This window comes from Phascolarctos cinereus, unplaced genomic scaffold (genome assembly GCF_003287225.1).
Source record: "Phascolarctos cinereus isolate Bilbo 61053 unplaced genomic scaffold, phaCin_HiC Scaffold_5;HRSCAF=322, whole genome shotgun sequence".
NCBI classification, from domain to species: domain Eukaryota; kingdom Metazoa; phylum Chordata; class Mammalia; order Diprotodontia; family Phascolarctidae; genus Phascolarctos; species Phascolarctos cinereus.
The window spans coordinates 282,658,303-282,682,610 of NW_027555958.1; the positions used below are offsets into that span (position 1 = coordinate 282,658,303).

At 37.5% G+C, this 24,308-nt stretch overlaps 1 long non-coding RNA gene across 1 annotated transcript in view; it reads right to left on the bottom strand.

Annotated features, from left to right (window-relative positions):
* LOC110219339 (uncharacterized) overlaps positions 1 to 24,308 on the bottom strand; it is a 58,967-nt gene that overhangs the window by 16,040 nt on the left and 18,619 nt on the right. The gene's annotated exons all lie outside the window — the stretch shown is intronic.

Sequence of the window (24,308 nt, forward strand, 5' to 3'; positions counted from 1 at the left end):
CTATTTATTTTATGTAAATGTCTCCCCTGGAACAGCAGGTGTCCCACAATGAACAAGCCCTCTATGGAAGTTAATGTTCCCATTTGATTTCTCTGTTAAAAAAGAACTATGGAATCACCTCTTTTGATGACTAGAATTGAAGGTGAAAAGAAAAGAAAACGTCAATAGACAAAGAGAGGACACAGGTTCTCTCCCCTTCCTCTATCCACCTTCTCTCCCCCCCAACCTAATAAAGATGATTAAATTACAAGTCTTTTCTTCCTGGTGAAATCACTGCACATTATTCAAATATTGGAACTCAGGAAATAAGGCAGGACAACATCCCTCATGAAACCTTAGAAGGCAAAGCAGGGGTCCAAGGCTGGAGGCCTGCCTGGCTAGGCTGCTCTAATTAAGAAATAACCCTGCTGAGCAGAATTTAATCTAAATAAAATAGAAAAGGAACTTGGTGGAAACCACTGCCGCCCCAACCCCACCCCCTTCCCTCCTCACCCTCTTACCCCTCACCCCCTCACTCCCTCACACACTTATCTCTGCCTCTGGTCAACTCAGTCTTGGCTGAGTTCTCAACAGGTGCATCTCAACCAAAGCTAGGACAAAATCTTTCTGCCTCTAGACAAGGTTTTAATATGATGTCCCTGCATCTTTTATTTAATTCAAGTGAACAGACATTTATTAAGTTTATGCTACGCGTAAGGTACTGTGATACTGTGTAGTACTGTTCTCCAGAGGCTTTGAGGGTTAACTTTAGCATAGGTTTTCTTTCTTTTTACACTATGAATTTAGCAAAAATCTCAGAGCATAATCATTTCAGTATGCAATGAACAGAGAGTATTGAAAATGAAACTGTGAACTTTTATTACATACTTTGTTCTTTTAAAGTATACATTAAATTTAGCACACTAATACTCAAACTGCCCTGCTTTTCTGTATCCCCTTCTGAACTTTTTTTGTTCATTTCTGAGTATTGTTAATATGCTTTTTCGTTCCTCTCATCATTTTCCCCTTTTTTAATGTTATGGATATAACAAACATTAACAGCCATTACATTCTCATATGCATAGACCGCTGGGTGATATAATGGATTGAGGGATGAACATGGGGTCAGAAAGACTTGGACCCAGGCCTTCTTGCCACTCAGAGCCAGTCCTCTATCTCCTAACTCCACACTGACTCAGCTTTGAATTGTGTCAGAGATAAGCAGATGGTACAATGGATGGAAAACTGGAGCTGAAGTTAGAAAGAACTAAGTTCAAATCCAACATCAGATGCTTAATCCTAGTTACTTGTGGAGCTTGTTATTTATAAATGTTAAGTTTAACCACCATGTGTCTTGGAGTTTGCAGTATTGTTGTGTTGTTGTTGTTGTTTTTCCTTTTTGGAGGCAATCTATGAATTCTTTCATTTGATATTTCATTTTCTGTTTTCAGAAGTTCTGGGCAGTTTTCTTGTAGCATTTCTTTTCTCTTTTTTTGGCTAGGCAGTGGGGTTAAGTGATTTGCCCAGGGTCACACAGCTAGTAAGTGTCAAGTGTCTGAGGCTGCATTTGAACTCAGGTCCTCCTGACTCCAGGACCCAGACATTATCCACCGCACCACCTAGATACCCCATTCTTGTAGTATTTCTTGCATTGTGGTGTTCAAGTTTTTTGACTTGTCATGTTCTTCTGAGAGATGTATAATCCTTAGGTTGTCTCTATACATTCTGTCTTTGAGATCAGTATGTTTTGCTTTTATAATGAGCACATTTTCTTCTAATGTTATCATTTTTCATTTCTCTTCTTCTAGACCAAGAGTGTGGAATCTGTGTCCCTCTAGGTCTTCAAGTACAGCTCTTTGACTTTGTTTTATGAAGTTTGAATTCAGTCAAAGGGCTGTACTTGAGGACTTAGAGGGCCACATGTGGCCTTGAGGCCACAGGTTCCCCATCCCTGTTCTAGACTGTCCTTTACTTCAGTATATTTGCATTCCTAATTAATTGTTCTCTCTTTTGTTTCTTTGGTGAGGCATGCCATTGCAGGTTACAATTTTTCTACTCTACTAATTATTTTTTTTTGTGTAGGCCATAAATTCTTCTCTCACAATTCCCATTTCTCTTTTAAACCACTCTGGAACATCACGTTGTGGTTCCATGTTCTCCTCAATTTCCACAGGATCCTCTGTCTTATCAAATATTGGATCATTTCCCCTTGTTTTGCAGCGTTTATTCATAGATGCCTGAACTCATTTACTAGATCTAGAGGCAATATCTCCTTATACTATGTGCTTAAGGTCTTTGAGTTTTCTTCTTCCTGAGATTTTTGGTAATTTCAGTCTTTTTTTTCCCCTTATTTTCTCCTATTGCTCACTTCCTGACTCCCTCCTCTCTGGTGGTGGTTTCCCTGGGAATTGGATTCCAAAGCTTATCAGCCTCTTCCCATGCTGGGCAGCTCACAGTTCACCAGCCTAGGTCTCTGTTCCAAATAACTTTTGGAGGGGACAAAACAAGATCCAGATGGGTGATGGATTTTCCTTTAGGTTTAGTGGAGTATCACACAGCCCCTGTCCCACCATAATGTCATCTACTGTTCCCTCTGTTCCTCAGCTGTCTGGTCCAGCAGTCCAGAAAACTACCACACTGGTACTACTGCAGCTAGGGTTGATCTGTACTTTGAAGCTTGGCTCCAGGGCTAGGTAGAGGTGGGAGAGGGTGTTAGCATATGAAGTTGAGCTTCATTTCAAGCCCAGACATGTGTGCTGCCTCATTCCCTCTGTTCTTCCACTCTCCTGAAGAAATATTTTGCAGCCTGGAGTGCTGCTACAACACTGGCCACCAAGACCCCAGCAAAATTCTGCAGTTTGGAGCACAGGTCTCCAACGCATTGGAAAGAGAGAGAGGTGACTGGTACATGTGGGTGTGCTTTGTTGACCCACGGGGTGGTGTGTTGGGTTGATAAATTGGGTTCTTATGCTGACTAGCGCAGCCTCTCTACTGGTGATAGTGTGAGCAAGGGCAAGGGAAGAAGTGCTAAGTAAATACAAGGTAGGGTCAGTTCATGTTTATTTGTTTGTTTTAGTTTTCTTTTAGATTCCATGTATCCTAGACCATGGAGACAGCTGAAGTTGCTTTTTTTTTTTTCATTTTCACATTAGTCATGTTGTGGGGAAGAATTGGAACCAATAGGAGGAACCACAAGAAAGAGAAAACAAAACAAAACGTAAGGAAAAAAATGGCAAAAAGTATGTTTCGATCTGCATTCAAACTCCATAGTTATTTCTTTGGATGTGGACAGCATTTTCCATCATGAGACTTTTGGAGATATCTTAGATCTTTGCATTGCTGAGAAGGGCTAAGGCTATCAATATTAGTCATTGTACAACATGGCTGTTACTGTGTACAATGTTCTCCTGGCTCTGCTCACTTCACTTACCATCAGTCCATACAAGTCTTTCCAGGTTTTTCTGAAGTCCGCTTGCTCATCATTTCTTATAGCACAGTAGTATTCCATTACATTCATATACCACAACTTGTTCAGCCATTCCCCAATTGATGGGCATCCCCTCAATTTCCAATTTTTGGCCACCACAAAAAGAGTTGCTATAAATATTTTTGTAATGTGGGTCCTTTTACCATTTTTATGATCTCTTTGGGATACAGCCCTAGAAGTGCTATTGCTGGCTCAAAGAATATGCACATTTTTATAGCCCTTTGGGCATAGCTCCAAATTGACCTCCAAAATGGTTGGATCATTTCACAACTCCACTAACAATGCATTAGTGTTCCAATTTCCCACATCTTCTCAAACATTTGTCATTTACTTGTTTTGTCATGTTGGCCAATCTGATAGATGTGATGTGGTACCTCAAAATTGTTTTGATTTGCATTACTCTAATCAATAGTGATTTAGAGCATTTTTTCATGTAACTGTAGATGGCTTGAAGTTGCTTTAACTTATGCACATAATTTCTGTGTTGGAGAGGTTTTAGAGGTCATGAGAGTCAGAGAAAATGTCTAGTCCTTCATTTTATTGGTTCAGTCCCAGATACTTAACAGCTATGTGACCATGGGCAACTTACTAAACCCTCTCAGCCTCAGTTTTCTTATCTTTAAAATGGAGATAATAATGTCACATCACAGGGGTCATTGTGAGGATCTTATGAAATAACATACATAAAGTGCTTTATAAACTTTAAAGTACTATGTAATGCTAGCTCTTATTCTACAGAAAAAAAGAGGATTGTATATTAAACTCTTAATCTCTATTATATGAAGCTTATTTTTAAAATTATATGTTAAATTTTAGAAGATAGTACCAGCACTGTTCTGGGTCAAGGGGTGTGTATAGTTTCATAACTATTTGGAAATAGTTTCAAATTGTTTTCCCAAATGGTTGGACTAAATCACAGCTCCACCAGTCTTCCCACAAACCCTCCAAAATGTCCTACTTTTGCTATTTTTTTCCAATCTGATGAGTATAAGGCAGAACCTCAGAACTGTTTTAATTTGTATTTCTCTTATTAGTGGCAAACTTTTTTGTGTAGTTGTTATGGCTTTAGTTTCTTCTTTTGAAAACTGATTATTCCTATCCCATGATAATTTACCTACTGGATAATGGGTGTCATTCTTATGTTTTGTTTTTGTTGTTGTTGGTTAGTCATTCAATCATGTCCGACTCTTCATGACCCCATGGACCATAGCACACACAACCCTTCTATCCTCCACTGTCTCCCAAAGTCTATCCAAGTTTATGGTCTTTGTTTTCATGACACTGGTCTATCCATCTCACTTTCGTGCCACTCCTTTTTCCTTTTACCTTCAATCTTTCCTAACATCAGGATCTCTTCTAATGAGTCCCATCTTTTCATGATGTGGCCAAAATAATTGAACTGCAGCTTCAGTATTTGACCTTTTAGTGAATAACCTGAATTAATTTCTTTAAGTATTCACTTATTTGACCTCCTTGCTGTCCAAGGGACTCTCAGAAGTCTTCTCCAGAACAATTTGAAAGCATCAGTTCTGTGGCCCTCGGCTTTCCTTATAGTTCAACTCTCACAGCCATATACTGCTACTGGAAAATAAGTCATAGCTTTGACTATATCAACCTTTGTCAGAAAGGTGAGGTCTCTGCTTTTTCAGTATGTTATCCAGATTTGTCATAGCTTTCCTTCCAAGGAGCAAGCATCTTTTAATTTCATGTCTGTAGTCACCATCTGCAGTAATCTTTAAGTCCAAGAATATAAAATCTGATACTACTTCCATTTCTTTTCCTTCTATTTGGTAGAAAGTGATGGGACTAGTAGCAAAGATCTTAGTCTTCTAGATGTTAAGCTTCAAGCCAGCTTTTACATTCTCCTCTTTCACCCTCATCAAGAGGTTTCTTAATTCCTCTTTGCTTTCTGCCATCAGAATGATATCATCTGCTTATCTGAGATTGTTGACATTTTTCTCAGCAGCCTTAATTCTGGCTTTTGATTCAGCCAGCCTGGCATTTCACGTGATGTACTTTGCATATAATATGCTTATATTCAGCATATGTTCTTATATATTACTATCAATTTCCAAAATATTTTGTATATCAGATTTTTATAAAATAAATCTGCTATAAAGATTTGTTACAGTTAATGGCTTCCTTTATCATTTAAACTGCAGTAAAGTTCTTTGTTTGAAATCTTTTCAATCTTATATAATCAAAATTACCCATTTTTCTTTTGTCATCATCTGTGTCCCTTATTTAGTCAAGAACTCATACTATATCCATAATGGTGAAATGCATCTCCTCTGTTGCTCTAATTTGTTTATTATTGACCTTTTACATCTAGGTCATGTACGCATTTGATAATTATTTTGATATAGTGTGAGATGTTGGTCTGTATGTAATTTCTGGCAAATTGCTTTCCAGTTTTCTCAGCAATTTTATTTAGAAATAAGGCCAGTAAGTAGGATCATTGGCTTTATCAAACACTATGTTATTCTGCTCAATTGCTTCCAGGTCTTACTTACCCAATCTGATTTACATTTCTATTTTTTAACAACCATTAAGTAGTTTTCATTATTTCTGCTTTGTAGAGCAGTTTGAGATCTGTTATTTTTGGTCCTCTTCCTCACCACTTTTTTTTTCATTATTTCCCTTCAGATTTTCAACATTTTGTACTTCCATATGGGTTTTATTATTAATTTTCTAGTTTCATAAAGTGACTTTTTGGTAGTTTGTTTGGTAGATCACTAAATCTGTAAGTTAATTTGAGCAATGCTATTTTTTTTATATTAACGAGGCCCAACTATGAGTAATTAATATCTCTTGAATTACTGACATATACTTTATATTTTTATAAACACTGTTTTGTAGTTGTATTCATATAATTCCTGTGCATGTCTTAGAAGATGAATTCCCATATATTTGATATATCCTATAGTTACAAATCCTGTACTTACATTTCTCTTTGTATCTTTTTCCAGAATTTTATTAATGAAATTGAAAAAGGCCAAAGATTCTGTGGGATTATTAAATATCTTGCTATTATGCTTGTTATTGCTACAATGAATTTTTAGTTGACTCTTTTAATAAACCATTACATCACTGGCAAAAAGTGCTAATGTTGATTTTTCTTTGCCTATGTTTATTCCCTCAATTTCTTTATTTCATCTTAGTATAATAAATGGCATTTCTAGAATCATATTAAATAATAATAGTGATAACCATCTTTACCTTTGTCCCTATTAGAAAGATCTCTAGTGTTTCACCTAAGACAATTCTAGATGTTCACTTTAGACAGATATTGCTTAACATATTAAGGAAAAGATGATTAATTAAACCAACCCAAACTTTGTTAGAGCAGCTAATCTTTTAAATATGTTGCTGCAGCCCCACTGCTGAAGCTTTATTTGATATTTTATTTCAAAACTAATTAGAAATATTTGTCTATAGTTTTCTTTCTCTGCTTATCTCTTTCTGGCTTAAATATGAGGGCCATGTTTGTTCCATAATAGCATCCCTCTCCCACCCCCATTTTTACACACAGTTATGCAATATTGGAATTAGTCTTTAAATATTTAATGGAATTCATTTGAAAATTCATCTGGTCATGTACTTTTTTATCCTTTGAAAGTTTATTTATGATTTGCTTGATTTATTTTTCTGAGATTATGTTACTTAGATTACCTATTTCTTGTCCTGTTTCTCTGAGTACACTATATTTTTATAAATATTATTTCAATTACTTTCATTTATCCAGTTGGTTGGTATATAATTGGGCAAAATGTTCCTAATATTTCCTCTTCATCTGCTATGAATTCTGTTTTATTTTGGTTGTTTGGTCTTTCCTTTTTATAATCAAATTGTCTTTGACTATTTTATTTATTTAAAAACACCTCCATTTTTCATTTTTCAATTCCATAGCTTTATTTGTTTACAATATTGTTTTTCTCTCTTTTGTTTATTGTGTGTGTGTGTGTGTGTGTGTGTGTGTGTGTTTTGTTGAGGATTTATTTATTCCTTTTCCAGTTTTTTTCATTCCCAATTTATTGATCTGTTCTGTCTTTTACATGTTGATAAATAAGTTTGGAGATGTAAATAAAATGTCAGTTTTGGTTGAATCAAAAAGTTTCAGTATATTGTGATTATTTTCTTAGATTAAATTTTCTCTTGTTTCTATAAATTCTTTATTTCTATGAGTTCATATTCTTTAGGATTACATTATTTAATCTTCATTTAAGTTTGAATCCTTCAAATCACCCTTATTGATTTTCATTTTATTGCATTATGTATGTCCAATAATAAGATAAGTTTAATATACTTGCATTTCTGCATTTGTTAATGAGCATTTTTGTATCCTCCACATAGTCAATTTTAATAAAAATGTGGCGCAAAAATGAGGAATTCAGTAATTCCCAATTAAGTAATTCACAAAAATTTAATTTTTATTTTTAGTTGAATTGTCTAGGTCTGATATAGGAATATTAAGGTACCTGAATTATAATTTAGCTTTTTTTTTCTGCCTCTAATTTGATTAGTTTTCCCTTTAATATTTAGATTCCATATGATTTGGTGCATATATATCAAGTTTTGGTATTATTTAATTCCCCTGTTTGTCTATTTTCACTCTTCCCTTGTATGAGATTGTGATTTTCATCATTTTTTTAAAAAAATTGCCTGAAACATAATAAATTCTGCTCCAGATACTCATTTTAACTGCATGTTAATAATTCTATTCCTTATAAGCAATATATTGTTGCATTCTGCTTTCTAATCCATTTTGTTGTTCTCCTCAGTTATAACTGAGTTTATCCCATTCCAATTCATAGTTATGATTGTTAATTGTGCTTTGATTTCCATCATAGCCTCTCTTTTTCCTCTCTTTTCTCCACATCACACTGTTCACAAGGAACAAGGTCAAAAAAGAAAACGAACATGAGTAGTCAGTCAACAAGCATTTATTAAGTTCACTATGAATCCAGCACAATGCTAAGCATTGTGAATACACATACAAATAAAAATAAATACAATCCCTGCCTCAAGGAATTTATGCTCTAATGGGGGAAGATAATACATTAAAAAGGAAATGAAAAGTGGGTGTGGGGTGAGGGAGGGAGAAGGTACCAATGCAGGGGCATGATAGTGATGTGCAAAGGGTCAGGAACGGGGTGGCCAGAAAAAGGACAGGTGAAGGATGGGTGACCTGAGCTATCTGGAGGATCTGAAAAGAACTCACCATTGTGAGGAAAGAGTCTCAAGGGCAGAGGAATCTGGTTAGGGTGAGTAGGCTACAAAAGAAGAGGGACTTTCCAGGGCGAGAAAACAAGTGAGGCATGATGGTGAGGTTTAAAGAGTGAGGAGGGCATCTCAGAAAAAAGTGAAGGACTGATATTAATAGCTCAAGACCGAAGTAATCGTTTTCCCTTCCTTTGCCCCTCCTCTCTTTGCCTAGCTCAGAATCCTAACCTGAAGGTTCTAAACTTTAAAAAAATGAGTATGTTTCATCAAATATTTTAGAGATGAACCTCTCCAAATTTGATTGCATTGGTCTTTAATATCAGATATACAGTAGGTCCATTGCCTATATGTTGAAAAGTTTTCCAACTTTTACTTCTGGCTTTCAAAAAGGATTTATGTGTGACTTAAAGGCAGTGAGGGTTAGTGGACAGAAAGTTGGCCTAAGATCCAGGAAGACATGGATTGAAGACCTGGCTTTGAAACTAACTGACTGTGTGACCCTGGATAAGTCATATTAACCACTTAGTGGTCTAGTGACCTCACAATATAATTTTCAGTGAAGGTGTATTGGCATAGGGAACTTCTCCATCTAATAGTTTCCTGGAACAATAATAGGTATAGTTTCTATGCATGTTAAGTCATTTCATTCATGTCTGACTCTTATGACCCCATTTGGGATTTTCTTGGTAAAGATACTGGAGAGGTTTGACATTTCCTTCTCCAGTTCATTTTACAGATGAGGAAACTGAGGCAAACAAGTTAAATGACTTGCCCAAGGTCATATAGCTAGTGTCTGAGGCCAGATTTGAACTCAGGTCTTTCTGACACCAGGCCTGGTGCTCTATCCACTGTACCACCCAGCCACTCCTATGCATGGCTTATTATTTAAAATAATAATAACAATAATAATAATAATAATAATAATAATAATAATGTGAATGTGTTGTTATCTATTTGTGAAATACTTTGAAGCTGAATAGTTACCATTACAGAGATAGCCTGTGTTTTCATCTGACCTACTTTAGTAGAATATCACCATAATTCAGGACCTCATCACCTCTTAACTAAATTACTGTGATAGCCTCCTAACTGTTCTTTCTACCTCAAGTTTTCCCCCACTCCAATCCATTACCTCATTGACAAAGCCACCACCTTAGTTCAGTCTCTCAATGCAATAGTCTCCCAACCTCAAATCCCTTTTCACACTAATTCATCTTCCATAAAGCTACCAAAGTGGTTTTCCTAAATTGAAGGTCTGACCATGTCAATCTCCTACTCAATTAACTCCAGTGTTTCTTTACCCCCTTTGGTATCAAACATAAACTCCTCTGTTTGACTTCCAAAGCTCTTCACAATTCGACCTCAATGACCTTCCCAACTTATTATATAGCAGTCCCCTTCATGCACTATATAGCTCCACCAACCTGGCCTTTTTATTGTTCCTCATACATGACATTCCACCTCCTATCTCTGTCTTTTCATAGGGAGTCTCTATGCTTGATCTTCCCTCCATTGTCACCTCTTCACCTTACTATCTGTAGTTTCCTTCAAGGCACAGTTTTGGGCACACACTATCACCTTTAAACATGAGGCCTTTCCTGATTCCCCCAACTTCGAGTACTTTCCTCTCCCTAAAAAAAAAATCATGTGCAGGCGTTTCTTATCTATATTGTACATACCTGTATGTGGGTAGTTAAGTGGAACAGTAAATATAGTGCCAGGCCTAAAGTCAGGAAGACTCATCTTCCTGAATTCAAATCTGGCCTCAGACACTTACTAGCTATGTGACTCTGGGCAAGTCACTCAACCCTATTTGCCTCAGTTTCCTCATATGTAAAGCAAACTGGAGAAGAAAATGGCAAACCACTCCAGTATCTCTGCCAAGAAAACACTAAATGGGGCCACAAAGAGTTGAACACAACTGGAAGGACTGAACAACAACAAAATTACACAGAGTAGGAGACTAGAAGACCAGCCACCTCACTTTCTTGGGCCCTCATGATAGCTGGGCCTGGGACTACTATTTCTTTGCCTCAGCAATGAGTCCATTGTCAAGAAATGTGACCATCCTAATGACAAAATTCTGGATGTATTGCTGGGGAGAACATATTGGGAGCAAAATCTTTGTAAGCCTTCATTCTTGGGAAATCATTGATTTTATTTTTGTAAGCTACCTTGTAGACTCTAGTTTTCTGCCCTGGAGTTTAAGCAGCAGTTTATTCTGGTGGCAATGGATATAACCCTCAGGAGAGCAAACAAGAGTTGGGTCAGGCAGGGCTCTGGAAAGCAGCTGAGAAGCATTTGCCGAGGCCTTAGCCACAAGAGGACAGGAGATGAGAGGACAGGATGAAGAGTGAGAACAGAAGTGCTGGCTAAAAAACTAGTCTTGAGGTTTCTGTCATGAGTACAGAGACCAACAAGATTAAGAGAAGTCAGTCAGTCAACATGCATGTATTAAGTGCTTACTCCGTGCCAAGCACTGTGCTAAGCTCTGGCTATGCAAAGAAAGGCAAAAACACAGTTCCTATGGCTCAAGGTTATCCTTCACATTTTAATGGGGAAGAAACCATATATAGAGATAGATATAGTAAAAATATATTAAAATATATACATATACAAATATACACACACACACATATATATATGTATATATGTATGTATATATACGTATATATATACACACACATTATATATATGCATATATACGTATATATACACACACACACACACACACACACACACACACACATATATATATATATATATATATATATATATATATATATATATATATATATATATATATATATATATATATATATATATATATAGCAGTAGGGGAGTCAGAGAGAGGGGTTGGACCAATAAAAGAGTCTTATAAAACATAGGATTTGAGCTTATTATTGAAGGAAACCAGGGAAACCAGAAAAGTGCTCTGTATGTACACTAAAATAACTCAGCCATGCAGCAAGTGGTAGACCCTCCAACCCAAGAAACTTCCTGAAATAGATGTTGCTGGAATATCTGATTGCAAAGGAATGGATTGTCACCAGAGAGACAGACTGTGCCAGATTCTTCAATCTGCCCTGAAGCCAGGACAAGAACGTTTACCCAATGACTTCTACTCTCTTTCCACTTTGACCTGTCCAGATTTCATCTAGCTCTAGGTGACTTCTCAGTTAACATTAATTGAACACCCCAATCTATACTCAGCTATGATAGCTTTCCTGAATTCAATCCCACATTGCTAACAGCCTATTGAAAAATCTACATGTAAAGGTATTGTTATCATTTTAAACTCTGCGTGTCCGAAAAGAATTATCTTTCCCACTAAGCCAGCTTCTCCTCCAAACTTTCCTATTACTTTTAAAGGCATCATCATCTTGCAGTTTACTAAGGTTTGCAAACTTGGAACTGTCCTTAATTTTTCCCTCACCTCTTTGGCTATTCAGATGGCAAATTTTGTTGATTCAAATTCTACAATATCTCTATCATCTGTCCCATTTTCTTTACTTGATCAATTTGGCTTGCCCCTTACTTCAGGCACTTAGTACCTCGGTCTAAAGAGCAAGAATAAGGGAAGGGAAGAGAGGGGAAGGGAAGGGAGAAAAAACAAAGGAAGGGAAAGGAAGGGAAGAAGTAAGGGAATGGAAGGGGACCAAAAATGAGGAAAGGAGAGATGGAAAGGATAAGACTGTAAACAAGTTGGAACATAGGGGATAATTTAACATATGGGATAATTTGAGGCAGAAGCAAGCACTAACAACTAGGGGCATCAGGAAAGACTTTTTTTTTTTTAGTAGGAAGTGATACCTGAGCTGATCCTTGAAGGAAGATTATTTTGGCAGCCGTAGCAAGGAAGGATTGGAAAGGGGAAAGACTGGCAACAGGGATACCAATTAGCAAGCTATTGCAATAGTTCAGGCTAAAGGTGACAAGGGAGGGGACTGGGGTTGTAGCCATGTGAGTGGAATACATATAGGAAGGATGTTAAGGACTTAGAATCAACAATACTTAAAACTGATTGGATATGTGGATGGGGAGTGGTGAGGAAGAGGAAAGCATCCAGAATGACTCTGTGGTTGGGAAATGGGGTGACTGAAAGGATGTTTGTGTTTCATCAGTCTTAACCTTTCACTACCAGGAACCTTCTTTGTGTCCATCCTTCACAAGTTAAGTATCAACAGGACACTAATGAGTAAACCTGCTAATTCATCATTTTGAACATTAGTTGACACTCAGGTATTTATAAATATATAGGGGCTTTTTTACTATATTTTTTATTATATTTTATATGATATACATCATATGTATATCAAATATATATAAATATATATGTATATATATTTAATGATTCATACAAGTTGAAGAATGGCAGAGTTGGGAAGCGTGTTAAAAATACAATATAGAATATGAGAAAATCGTTTCCTCCAAGATGGCACCAAAGGTGAAGAAGGAAATGGTTGTCCCTTCTTCCCACCCAAGACAAAAGTCAAGTCAAGGGCCCTGAAGGCCACAAAGGCAGTGTTGCACCATGCAAACATCCGTCATAGGAAAAAAGAAAATATTAACATCCCCCACCTTCTACAGACCCAAGACAGTGACTCCAAAGACAGCCCAGATACTTTGGGGAAAGTACCCCTAGAAAAAACAAATTTGATCACTATGCCATTGTCTTGTTTCCCTTGACCACTGAATCTGCTAGAAAAAAGATTAAGGACAACAATATCCCAGTATTTGTTGTGAAATGCTTGTCACAGTGCTTATTACATAGGTACTTAACAAATGTTGATTGATTGATTGATAGATTGGATGTCAGGGCCAACAAAGAGGCTAAAAAGAAGCTATATGATGTGGCCAAAGTTAAAAGCCTTATCTGGCCTGATGAAAAGAAGATTTCTGATTATATCTGATTTGTCCCAGACTATGCTTTGGATGTGGCCAAAAAAAAAAATGGAATCATCTAAACCACAAGTGTCAAACAAGTGCCTGGAAGCCACATATAACCCACAACACTCTCCAGTGAAGCCTGAAGCAGATTAAAATGTAATTAGGAAGTATTTAGCAAAATAAATAAAAATACAATAAAGCATCAGTATCATTAAACTTTAAAACTAAGTCAATATGTAGCCTGCAGTGATAATTATGTATAGATTAGTGGTTCCCATTTCTGTTTGAGTTTGACATCACCGATCTAAACTATGTCTAAATAGACTGCTTCACATAGAATAAAGTTTTTTCTAGAGACAAACAAAAAACTAAAAAAAAAAAACATAAAATGTCAGAGCTAGTTGAGCTATTAAATATCATAGTCCAACTCCAACTTATAGGTGAGGAAACTGAGCTAGAGATGGGAAGGGATTTGATCATCATCACAAAAATGATAACTGGCAGACAGGATTCAAATGGAGATCTCTTCAAATTTACTCTTTCTCCTCGACCAGAGGTTCTTAACCTTTTCTGTAGCCTATGGACCCACTTCTCAGAAGAAGGATTTTAAATGCATAAAGTAAACTACATAGAATTATTAAGGAAATCAACTATATTAAAACACAATAATCAAAATATTTTTACAAAATTCTGTTCAGTGACTATCACTACATATATTCCATATATATGAAGAGGAAATAGTTATAGTCACTCTGCAGAAGTTCATAATCTAGAGTGTGTATGCATTATATAAATTTTGACTCCTCATCAAGACTAGAAAGGGGCAGCATGGCACAGTGGATAGAGGCCTGGAGTCAAGAAGACCTGAGTGCAAATCTGGTCTCAGACACTAGCTGTATGACCCTGGGCAAGTCACTTAACTGTGTGTGCCTCAGTTTCCTCATCCATAAAATGAACTGGAGAAGGAAATGGCAAACTACTCCGATATCTTTGCCAAGAAAACCCTAAATGGAGTCACAAAAAGTCAGACATGATTGACACAACTCAACAACAACAGTGAGACTGTAGGAATACACAACGTATCCTTTAAGGATATGCATTGTGTCTCCCACTTCTTTTATACCCTTTATAGCACCTATTATAGATTCTGTACACAGTAGGTACTCAATAAATACTACTAAATGAATCATTTACATATCACTGACATACATTTTCAGGTCCTATTGTGTTTGGCTATAGCATTCAATCTCCTCCCTAAACTCCTAGATGACAAGATTGTCCCTAATTACCCTGGGCATAGTAACTTCCTTTTTGGAAACATGCTACCTCCTGTTCATGGCTGCTGAAAGGAGGGCTTCCAGGTGGCCTCTTCGGACACAGCACCAGGTCAGGTTGGGAAGCTGAGAGCTATGCAGAAACCTAGAGGATTGACCTTGAACCTTCTAATCACATGCTTTCATCAGTGGACCTCACTGTTCCTCTGCCTACACTCCTTCCTCCCAGGTTAGCATACTCCCACTCCCTCTTACTCAGTGCAGTCCTTGCACTGCCAAAGAATGACCCTCACTTCTTCGCTGTTCACTCCCTCATTCTGAACCCTCTCCACCATACAAACCACCACTCCCTTACCTCCAATTTCCCACTCCAGATATGCCTGGCACCTTCTACTGCTTGATAATTTTTTTAAAAAACCAAAACTTTTATCACTTCCTCTTTTGTTTCTTCCATCTTCTTGCAATCACCCAGACCAGGCTCCTTGCACCATGACACTATCCGTGGCCATCTTTCTAGTTCTGACTTCATTCTTATGCCTCTGATTCATTGATCAAGGTGGAATCTAAATAATTCTTGCTTCCCTTATCTATTTCCAGACTGTCCTTGTACTTTGATTATTCAGCAATCTCTCATCCTTTAAGGTTCACTCTATCCAAATTTGTCACCCAGTTTAAATTCTGGTGGCCATTAACTACTGCTATTCAGGATATTCTCTTTCCTTACTCATTGAGTTCATTACTAGTTCACAGTTTTTTTTTTTCTCCACCTCAACTCTGACCTTCATTCCAGGGGATTTCATCATATATGTTGATGATCCTTCAAATGCTTAGCTACATAGAAGGATGTTCATACCCTTCAACATTTTCCATCATTTTCCAGTGGTGTCTGCCTCTCTATAACCCTATTTGAGATTTTTTTGGCAAAGATACCAGAATGGTCTGCCATTTCCTTCTCCAGTTCATTTTACAGATGAGGAAACTGGGTCAAAAGGGGGTCAAGTGACTTGGCCAAGGTCACAGAGCTACTAGGCATCTGAGGCTGGATTTGAACTCAGGAAATGAGTCTTCCTGACTCTATCTATTGCACCACCTGGCTGCCCCTTGAACATACCTACGTCCATACAAGTATGTTCATACCCTTGCCATAACCCTCAGATGTTCCACTTCTATTTCCAATAACTCCCAATTTCCTTTATATAATCATGTTTTATCTTTCTATCTCTCCCTATGTCTTACTACTCCCACTAAATCTTCTGTTTGTCCTCATAGTGACCTTCAGTCACTCTGACAGTATTCATCCTCACCTCTGCTCTAACTACACTCTTCTTCCTTCCCATTATGCATCCATTAGTGAATCAATTCAACTCTATGTTACCCTTTACCCTTTAATCACCTGTTCCCTTGCTCTATTAATAATTATGCCTTATCAGAACTCTGGATTGCTCCCACCATTTACTTCATTCCTCCTCATATACTGCTGAATGGGATTAAAACAAATCATGAAACTATGCTAATTGGGTCCACAACAAATTTATGCAAGCTAATCTTAATAGGGCCCTCAATGCATCAATATAATCCTTATCCTCCCTAACTGATTCCTTCAAACTTCATGAAAATATTGAAGCCATGGACCAAGAGCTCCCTCTTCTCCTCCCTTCTTCATCTCAAATCCATCTGACATCATATTCTTCATTCCAGTCTCTGAAGATGAGATAGCACTTCTGCTTACTGGGGACAACTCTAAATGGACCCTTGATCCCAGCTTCTCCCTTCTTCAACAGATCGTCTTCACTATGATCCCCATTTTCTCTATAATCTTAAATCTTTCCCCATTTATTGATTCTTTCCCTAATATCTACAAGCACAACTAAGTTTTCTATGTGCTTAAAAACCTCACTAGATCCTACTATCAGTGACATCTCATCAGGCATGATACATCCTATGGCTCTCCTCCCTTTGTCAGACAAACATCTGAAAAAAGGTATCTATACTTACTGTTTCCATTTAAAATTACCTATTACCTCTTAATTACGAAATCTAATGGCCTTTTCTCAGTCTTCACTCTTCTTGACCTCTCTACAGCATTTAGGATTGTTGGTGAATCTCCTATATACTTTCTCTTCTGAGTTTTGATGATTTTCTCTCTCTCTCTCTCTCTCTCTCTCTCTCTCTCTCTCTCTCTCTCTCTCTCTCTCTCTTTCATTCTGTCTGTCTATCCCCTTTCTTCTTCCCTCTTCCTTCTCCTCCTTCTCCTCATCCTCTTTCTCCATCTCCTCCTCCTTCTACTTCATTATTTGATCTCAGTATCCTTTCCTGGCTTCTCATCTATGTCAAGCAATCAAAATAATCAATGAACATTTACTGAGGATCTACTATGTTCCAGGCACTGTGCCAAGTGATGCGGGCACAAAAATGGTAAAAGACAGTCCCTGTCTTCAAGGATCTTATAATCTAGTGAGGGAGAAAAAATTTAAAGAAATATATGCAGTGTGTGTGTGTGTGTGTGTGTGTGTGTGTGTGTGTGTGTGTGTGTAAAATTAACAGCAGGAAGACTACAGAATTAAGAAGAGTTGGGTAGGGCTTCTAGTAAAAGATAATATTTTAGTTGGGACTTAAAGGAAAATTGTGAGTATCCTTCAAGGTCTTATCCTATCTCTTTTTTCTCTACATTCTCTCATTTGACAATCTCATCAATTCCTATGAGTTCAGTTATCATTCTATGGATATAATTTCAAAATCTATATATTCAGTCTTAGTCACTATCTTTAGTTCCAGGCCTCCATCACCAACTACCTGTTGGATATTCCAAACTAGATGTCTTATAGGCATCTCAAACTCAGCATGTCTAAAACAGAGCTTATTATCTTTCTTCAAGAATGTACCCCACTTCCAAACTTCCTTACATTGTCAATGTTACCGTTATCCTCCCAGTCACCCATGTTAGAAACTTCAACTGCAGGTTCATATTATTCTTGATTGTCACTCACCCTCATACATCTCCTTGCCAAATCTTATCATTTGTACCTTCACAATATCTCTCCCATATGTTCCTTTTTCTCTATTCACAAAGCTACATTCCTGGTTCAGGGTCCTATCACCTCTCACCAGGATTACTGCAATAGACTTCCAAATGTTCTGCCTACCTCAGATCTTTCCCCTGTCTAGTCCATCCTTCATACAACTGCCAATGTGGTTTCCTTCAAACATGTGTCTGACCATGTCTCCCACATATTCAATAAACCACAGTAATCCTCAATTGCCTCTAGGATAAAATATAAACTATCCATTTGGCATTTAAAGCTCTTTTTAAAGGCCCCAACTTATCTTTCCAGCCTTAGAATATGTTATTCCTCTTTTCAATAAACTCCAGTTTCTCCTTATGGCTTCCAAGATCAAATATAAAACCCTCTCTTTGGCTTTTAAAGCCCTTCATAACCTGGCTTTTCTTTCTGGGGTTTTTATATCTTACTTTCCTCCATGTATTCTTTGATCCTGTGATGCTGACCACCTTGCTATAAGACCCTCCATCTCCTGACTTTGTGCCATCCCTTCCATACTTGGAATTCTCCCTCCACTCTCCCATCTCCTGGCTTCCTTGACTTCCTTCAGTTCCTACCTAAAATTCCGTCTTCTATAAAAGGCCTTTCTCAAGCTTCCTTAATTTTAGTGGCTTCTTTCTGAGATGACGTCCAATTTATATTTCCTATATCATATTTGTACATAATTATTTGCATGTTGTCTTCCCCATTAGATCATGAGGCCTCCTTGAAGCCTGTGAGGTCTGTGTTTGCCTTTTTTGGCCTTTAGCACATGGTAGGAGCTTAATAAATATTTTTGGATGTTCCTTGGTGTGATTCCATGAGTGTTGCTTCTCACACATATATGATCCGTTTCCTGCCTCCATGACTTTGCACTCACTGTACTTCATGCATGAAATGTTGTCCCTCCTAATCTCTGCTTTTCTTTAAGATTCAACTCAAGTGTCACCTACAAAAGGCCTTAGCTCAGGGCAGCTAGGTGGCGCAGTGGATACAGCAGCAGCCCTGGATTCAGGAGGACGTGAGTTCAAATCTGGCCTCAGACATATACTACTTACTAGCTGTGTGACCCTGGACAAGTCACTTAACCCCATTGCCTAGCCAAAAAATTTTTAAAAAAGGGTCTTACCTCCTGGATGCTAGTGTCTTTTTCTCTAAGGCTACCCTGTATTTATGTGATGTACTAATTTATATATATATTATCCATTAAAATGTCAACTACTTGAGGGCAGGGACTGTTTTTCCCATTTTTTTAATCCCTAGCACTTAGCACAATGCCTGGCACAAAGTAAATATATCTAATAAATGCTTGTTGATTTATTAATTATCTTATTTTGTCCTTAAAAAACCCTTGAAGGTCAGTAATGCAATTATTATCACTTCCATTTTACAGATAAGGAAACTGAGACTTATAGAAGTTAAGTGACTTCACCGAGGTTACAATAAAGGGCAGACTCAGCACTTGAATCCAGGTCTTCTGTCTTCGAGGATAATACTCTTTCTGCTACCCAACATTTCTTCCTAGGATGGTTTTGAGAGAATAGATGTTCATCATTTTCTTTGCTATTCAAACAGTAAAAAAGCACAGCAAACTGAGAGAAAGAGCAGTTAGAGAAATTTTTCATACACAGTCCTCTACAATTAATTCATAAAGTTGTTTTAAATTATCAAACATAGGAAGAATCTCAGTGTAGTAAAGGAACATGGACTGATCTGACAGTGAGAAGAAACAGTAGATAGTGTGATGGACCTGGAATCAGGAAGACCTAGGTTCTAATCCAACCTCAGACATTTACCAGCTGTATAAACTCCTTTGCAAGTCACTTAACCTTTGTCTGCCTCAGTTTCTTCATCTATAAAATGGGTATAATAATAACATCTACCTCCCAGGGTTATTGTGAGGCTAAAATGACAGAATTGTTGTTAAGTGATTTGCAAATCTCAAAGCTTTATATAAATGGCAACTATTACTATCATCTAGAAATCAGAACACCAAAGTTCAAATTGTAGCCTTGTCCCTGATTCATTAGAGCACCACAGCCAAATCACTGGACAATGCAATGTTTCAGCACTCTTAGTTATGTATAAATTGAATGATACACTAGTTCTTATCCCCAGCTACCTTCTCATCTAACTGTAATAGACCTGGGGCACCAATTTCTATGTAGTATTGACTTCCTTCTGAGATAAACTTCAATAAACACCACATATATCTTGCATATTTATAATTTTTGCATATTGTCTTCCATTTTGAAATGTAAGCTTCTTTAAGGAAGGGACCATGTTTTAGCCTTTCTTTGTATCCCCAGCACTTAGCATAGTGTGTGGCACGTAGTATGCGTTTGAAAAATTGTGTTGAATTACTGATTCCTCCTAATTCTGATCTAGGAGGAATATCTGCTCCTTACAAGGAGACTATAGCCTGCCTTCTGCACTGTGAAAATATTAATTTGAAAACAGCAGACTACATTGTTATTGTTGTTGTTGTTAATGAAAATGTTCTTTAACCACTGACTGTGGGGCTTCTCTCTTAGAGGTGATAGTCTATCAGATCATTTAAAAGGAAGACAAGCAACTTCAAGGTGATGTGACCAGCAAGATTGAGGACTAGACATTTTTCCAGGGTTTATTAATTCTCGAAAAGTACTCCAAAAGAAGAATTCACCAGAGGTAGATCGATTATAACTGAACCCACAGGTTAGGAAAGCAAGAAGTCCAATAAAATAATGGCCTTATGAAACAGCAATGAAGAACTGAGCCATCACAGGCTCACTCAGCACCGATCCCATACCAGCCTCCATATTAACAGGGTTAACAAACCAAACTACAGGCTTGTGCTTTGGGACAAACTCTGGGATTTCCCTACTGCTGCAGAGTCTCTGCCAGCACCCTCCACCCCATTGTTCTATTATAGCAGGCATCAGGCAACAACTCTGCCTAGCCACGTGGGCTTGGGTGGAAAGACATCAGAGAAGAAGAATTTTACTCCTTTCTGTCTAGGAAATCCTAAAGCTTCACAGATTTTTCCCAGAATACAGACCCTCCTCTAATTCTCAAAAAACTGAAAATGCTATTTCAGTCCAACCAGGTAAGGGAGTGAACTAGGGCAGAGGACCAACACGCATGGCTGTACTAATCTAAAGGAAAAGGGGGGGAATGGAATCCATATGGAGTCAGTCCAGTCCTCCTAGAATTTACTTGGGGAAGGGACTGTGGTTAATAAAAAGCAAATTCTCCATTATGGGAGGGGATTGAGACAACTTTGTGGTCCAGCCTCAGGGGTAAATCCACTATCAAAGAAGGAAGAGTCAGAAAGCGAGTAACAAAGGAGCATAAGGAAAAATGCTAAAAATGAAGATTTCAAGAGAAAGAAAATTCAATTAAAAGCACAAGCTAAAGCACAAACAGATAAATCAACAAAGAAGATGCTAAAATTAGAAGAGAGGACTAGTACCAAGATATCTAAAAGATTACATACTTCTCTAAATAAACATTGCATGACAAAGTGAATCAATAAGTGATGAAACACAGAACTCTAGGTAGATTCCCAAGAGAGCCTAGAATTTCAACAGGATATGCTAGAATGGTTCAAGAGAGAAATAAGAATCTTGAGAAAAGTTAGAAGGTAAATAGATTGCAGCATTTATAATCTACTCAGTAGAAGTAATTAGCAGAATAAAAATAAAAAATAAAAAAACTTGAATTCACAGTGGCAAGTCTTTCCAAAGAAGTTAAAGAGAGAACCACAGACTGCAAATACAAATATACTGAAGTGAAGGACAACCTGGAAGAAAAAAAAATAAGAAAGTAATGTTAAAAGAATGCATGAATTTTATTCAGGCAAAATGAAGAGAAAAAGGTCACAACTAAGGAAGAGAAAAAAAGTTAAGTTAAATCCTAAATATGAGAGACTCTTGTGACAGCCTTTGCCAATTTAGGAGAGGGAATTGTGGGGTTTGGAGACTGATAATGACCTGGCAATCCATACAAATCTAACTATCTATCTATCTACCTATCTATGTCCTTGAAATCAGTTGGAATAAGAATTATCTATTAGTTCTGTAGTACTCAAAAGTAGCAAAGTAGGGAGCAGGTCTTTGAATCTGCATACATAAAATGTATTTAGAATGAAACTTCAGTTGGAACCAAGAATAGTAGATCTTCTTGTCATTCTTTGATCCCTAAAAGTTCCACGTTATTTGCACATGCTCACTCATTATTTCATTCAAGTTCACTAGTGATCAGCTGTGGGACTTAACTTCTGAACCATGTGGGTGTGCTAATTCTTTATGCCCAACCCTATTCTGGGGAGGTAGCAATTAGATTGGAGGTGTGGGGCTTTCGTCACTTTATTCCAAATACTGATTCAGTATCAGGAACCCCCTGCAGCTAGAAAAGAATTGACTTCCAGAGAAGGGGGATGTATCTCTGTATGAAGACAAAAATATCCTACCCCTAGAAGTACAACCTTAAGAGAAAGTGCCCTATTTCCAAAGCTTAATGTAAAGAAAGTCTTGAAGGTTTGAAGAAGAAATCAGTGCCCAATTCAAGAAGAGCTCTTGTGAAATAGTGTATATTCTGACTGTGCAGTGTGGTGGATCCCACAAAGCAAGATTAAGATTTCATGAATCCAGGAAGTAGGCATGAGTTTTGAAAATGGGGACCACATCCATGACCTATGGAAAGATCCAGAATGAGGCACAGGGGCAATAACTTCTACCAGCATAAGGAAAGTGATGGGTGAATCCACTCTACCAAAAAGAATTCCTACCAGCAGACAGTAACACAATGAGTAAAGCAAAAAGAATCAAGAAAAACGTTTACCAATGACCACAATGATATAAAGGAAAAAGACATTGGAGATATCAAAACTCCTATCAATTCAGTGACCGATCTTGACCTCAGAGCTCTGTGGTGAAACAGCAGAAGGCAAATTGGATTTGGAGTCCAAGGGCCTACGTTTGAATTCAGACTCTCCTATTTACTGTTTGTGTGACCTTGGTCAATTAATTTAACTTTCTCTGGACCTCAGTTTCTCTCTATAAAATTAGAGGATTGGAGTAGACGGTCTCTAAGATCTCTTTCAGCCCTAAATCTATGGCTCAGTCATGTATTCATTCAATGAATATTTGTTAGGTAGCACTGTGTCCCAGACCCTGTTCTAAGTTCTGGAACACAATGACAAAAATTAAACATTTCTTGATCTCAAGAAGCTTATATGCTATTGAGGGGAACATGTGCACTCATTAGTTTCACCTTCTGAGCTCCTACTTACTTCTCAGTACCTTGCATTCTGGCTTCCAACTTGATTATTCAACAGAAACTGAAATTTAATAAAATTAAAAATAAAAATGTTTAAAATAGTTTCTTTGCAGAGAGTATTGGATACTAGGGGATCAAGATAACATTCTTGTAGGAGTTAGCATTTAAGTTGAGCTTTGTAGGAAGCCAGGTATTCAGCAAGACAAAGGTGAGGAGATAGAGCACTTCAGACACAAGAGACAGAGACAGGAACAGAATGTCATGTATAGGAAATAATGAACAACCAATTTGACTGAATGCTAGTGTTCATGAAAGAGATTAATAGATAATAAGTTTGGGAAGCCAGGATAGAGCCAGATAGTGAAGGACCTTAAAAGCCAGTCATATGTATTTTATCATAGAGGCAAGAGAATCTCTTAAGTAGGGAAGCTCCATTAGCAAAGAATTCATATGGGCAGGCCTATGTCTTTGGAATATTGATTTGATTAGAGATGCATTGGCCTAAGGGACCAATTAAGAGTCTGTTGCAATAATGTGAAAGGTCATAAGTGCCTGAACTCATGAGGTAGCTGTGTGAGTGAAGAGAAGGCACACAATACATTATGGAAGGTAGACTGTTGAGATTTGGCAAATGATTGGATATAAGGTGCAAGACAAAGAAAAGAGTCAAGAATGGCTCTGAGGTGATAGAACAGGGTGGCTGGGAGAATGGTGGTGCTTTCAAGAGAAATAGAGATGTTTGGAAGAGGGAAGTTTTCAGTGTGTGGATGAAAATAAGTTCTGTTTTGGACATGCTGGGTTTGAGATGCCTATATGGGACATCTAGTAGGCATGAGATAGCCAATAGACAGTAGGAGATATGGGTCTGGAGTTCAGAAGAGACTCTGAGGCAGCTAAATATATAAATTTAATATTTGTCTACATAGAGGTGATAGGTAAAGTACTGGGAGCTTATGAGATCACCAAGAGAGTACAGAGAGATGAGAAAAGGCCACTGGACACAACCTTGGGACATCCCCTCACTTAGGAGATAGGACTGATAATGAGCGGCCAGAAAGATTGAAAGAGAAACAAGAGAAAGCAGTGTCACAAAAACCTAAGAAGGAAAGAATGTTTAGAAGGATAGAGTGGTAACTAGCTGTGATTTAAGAAGGC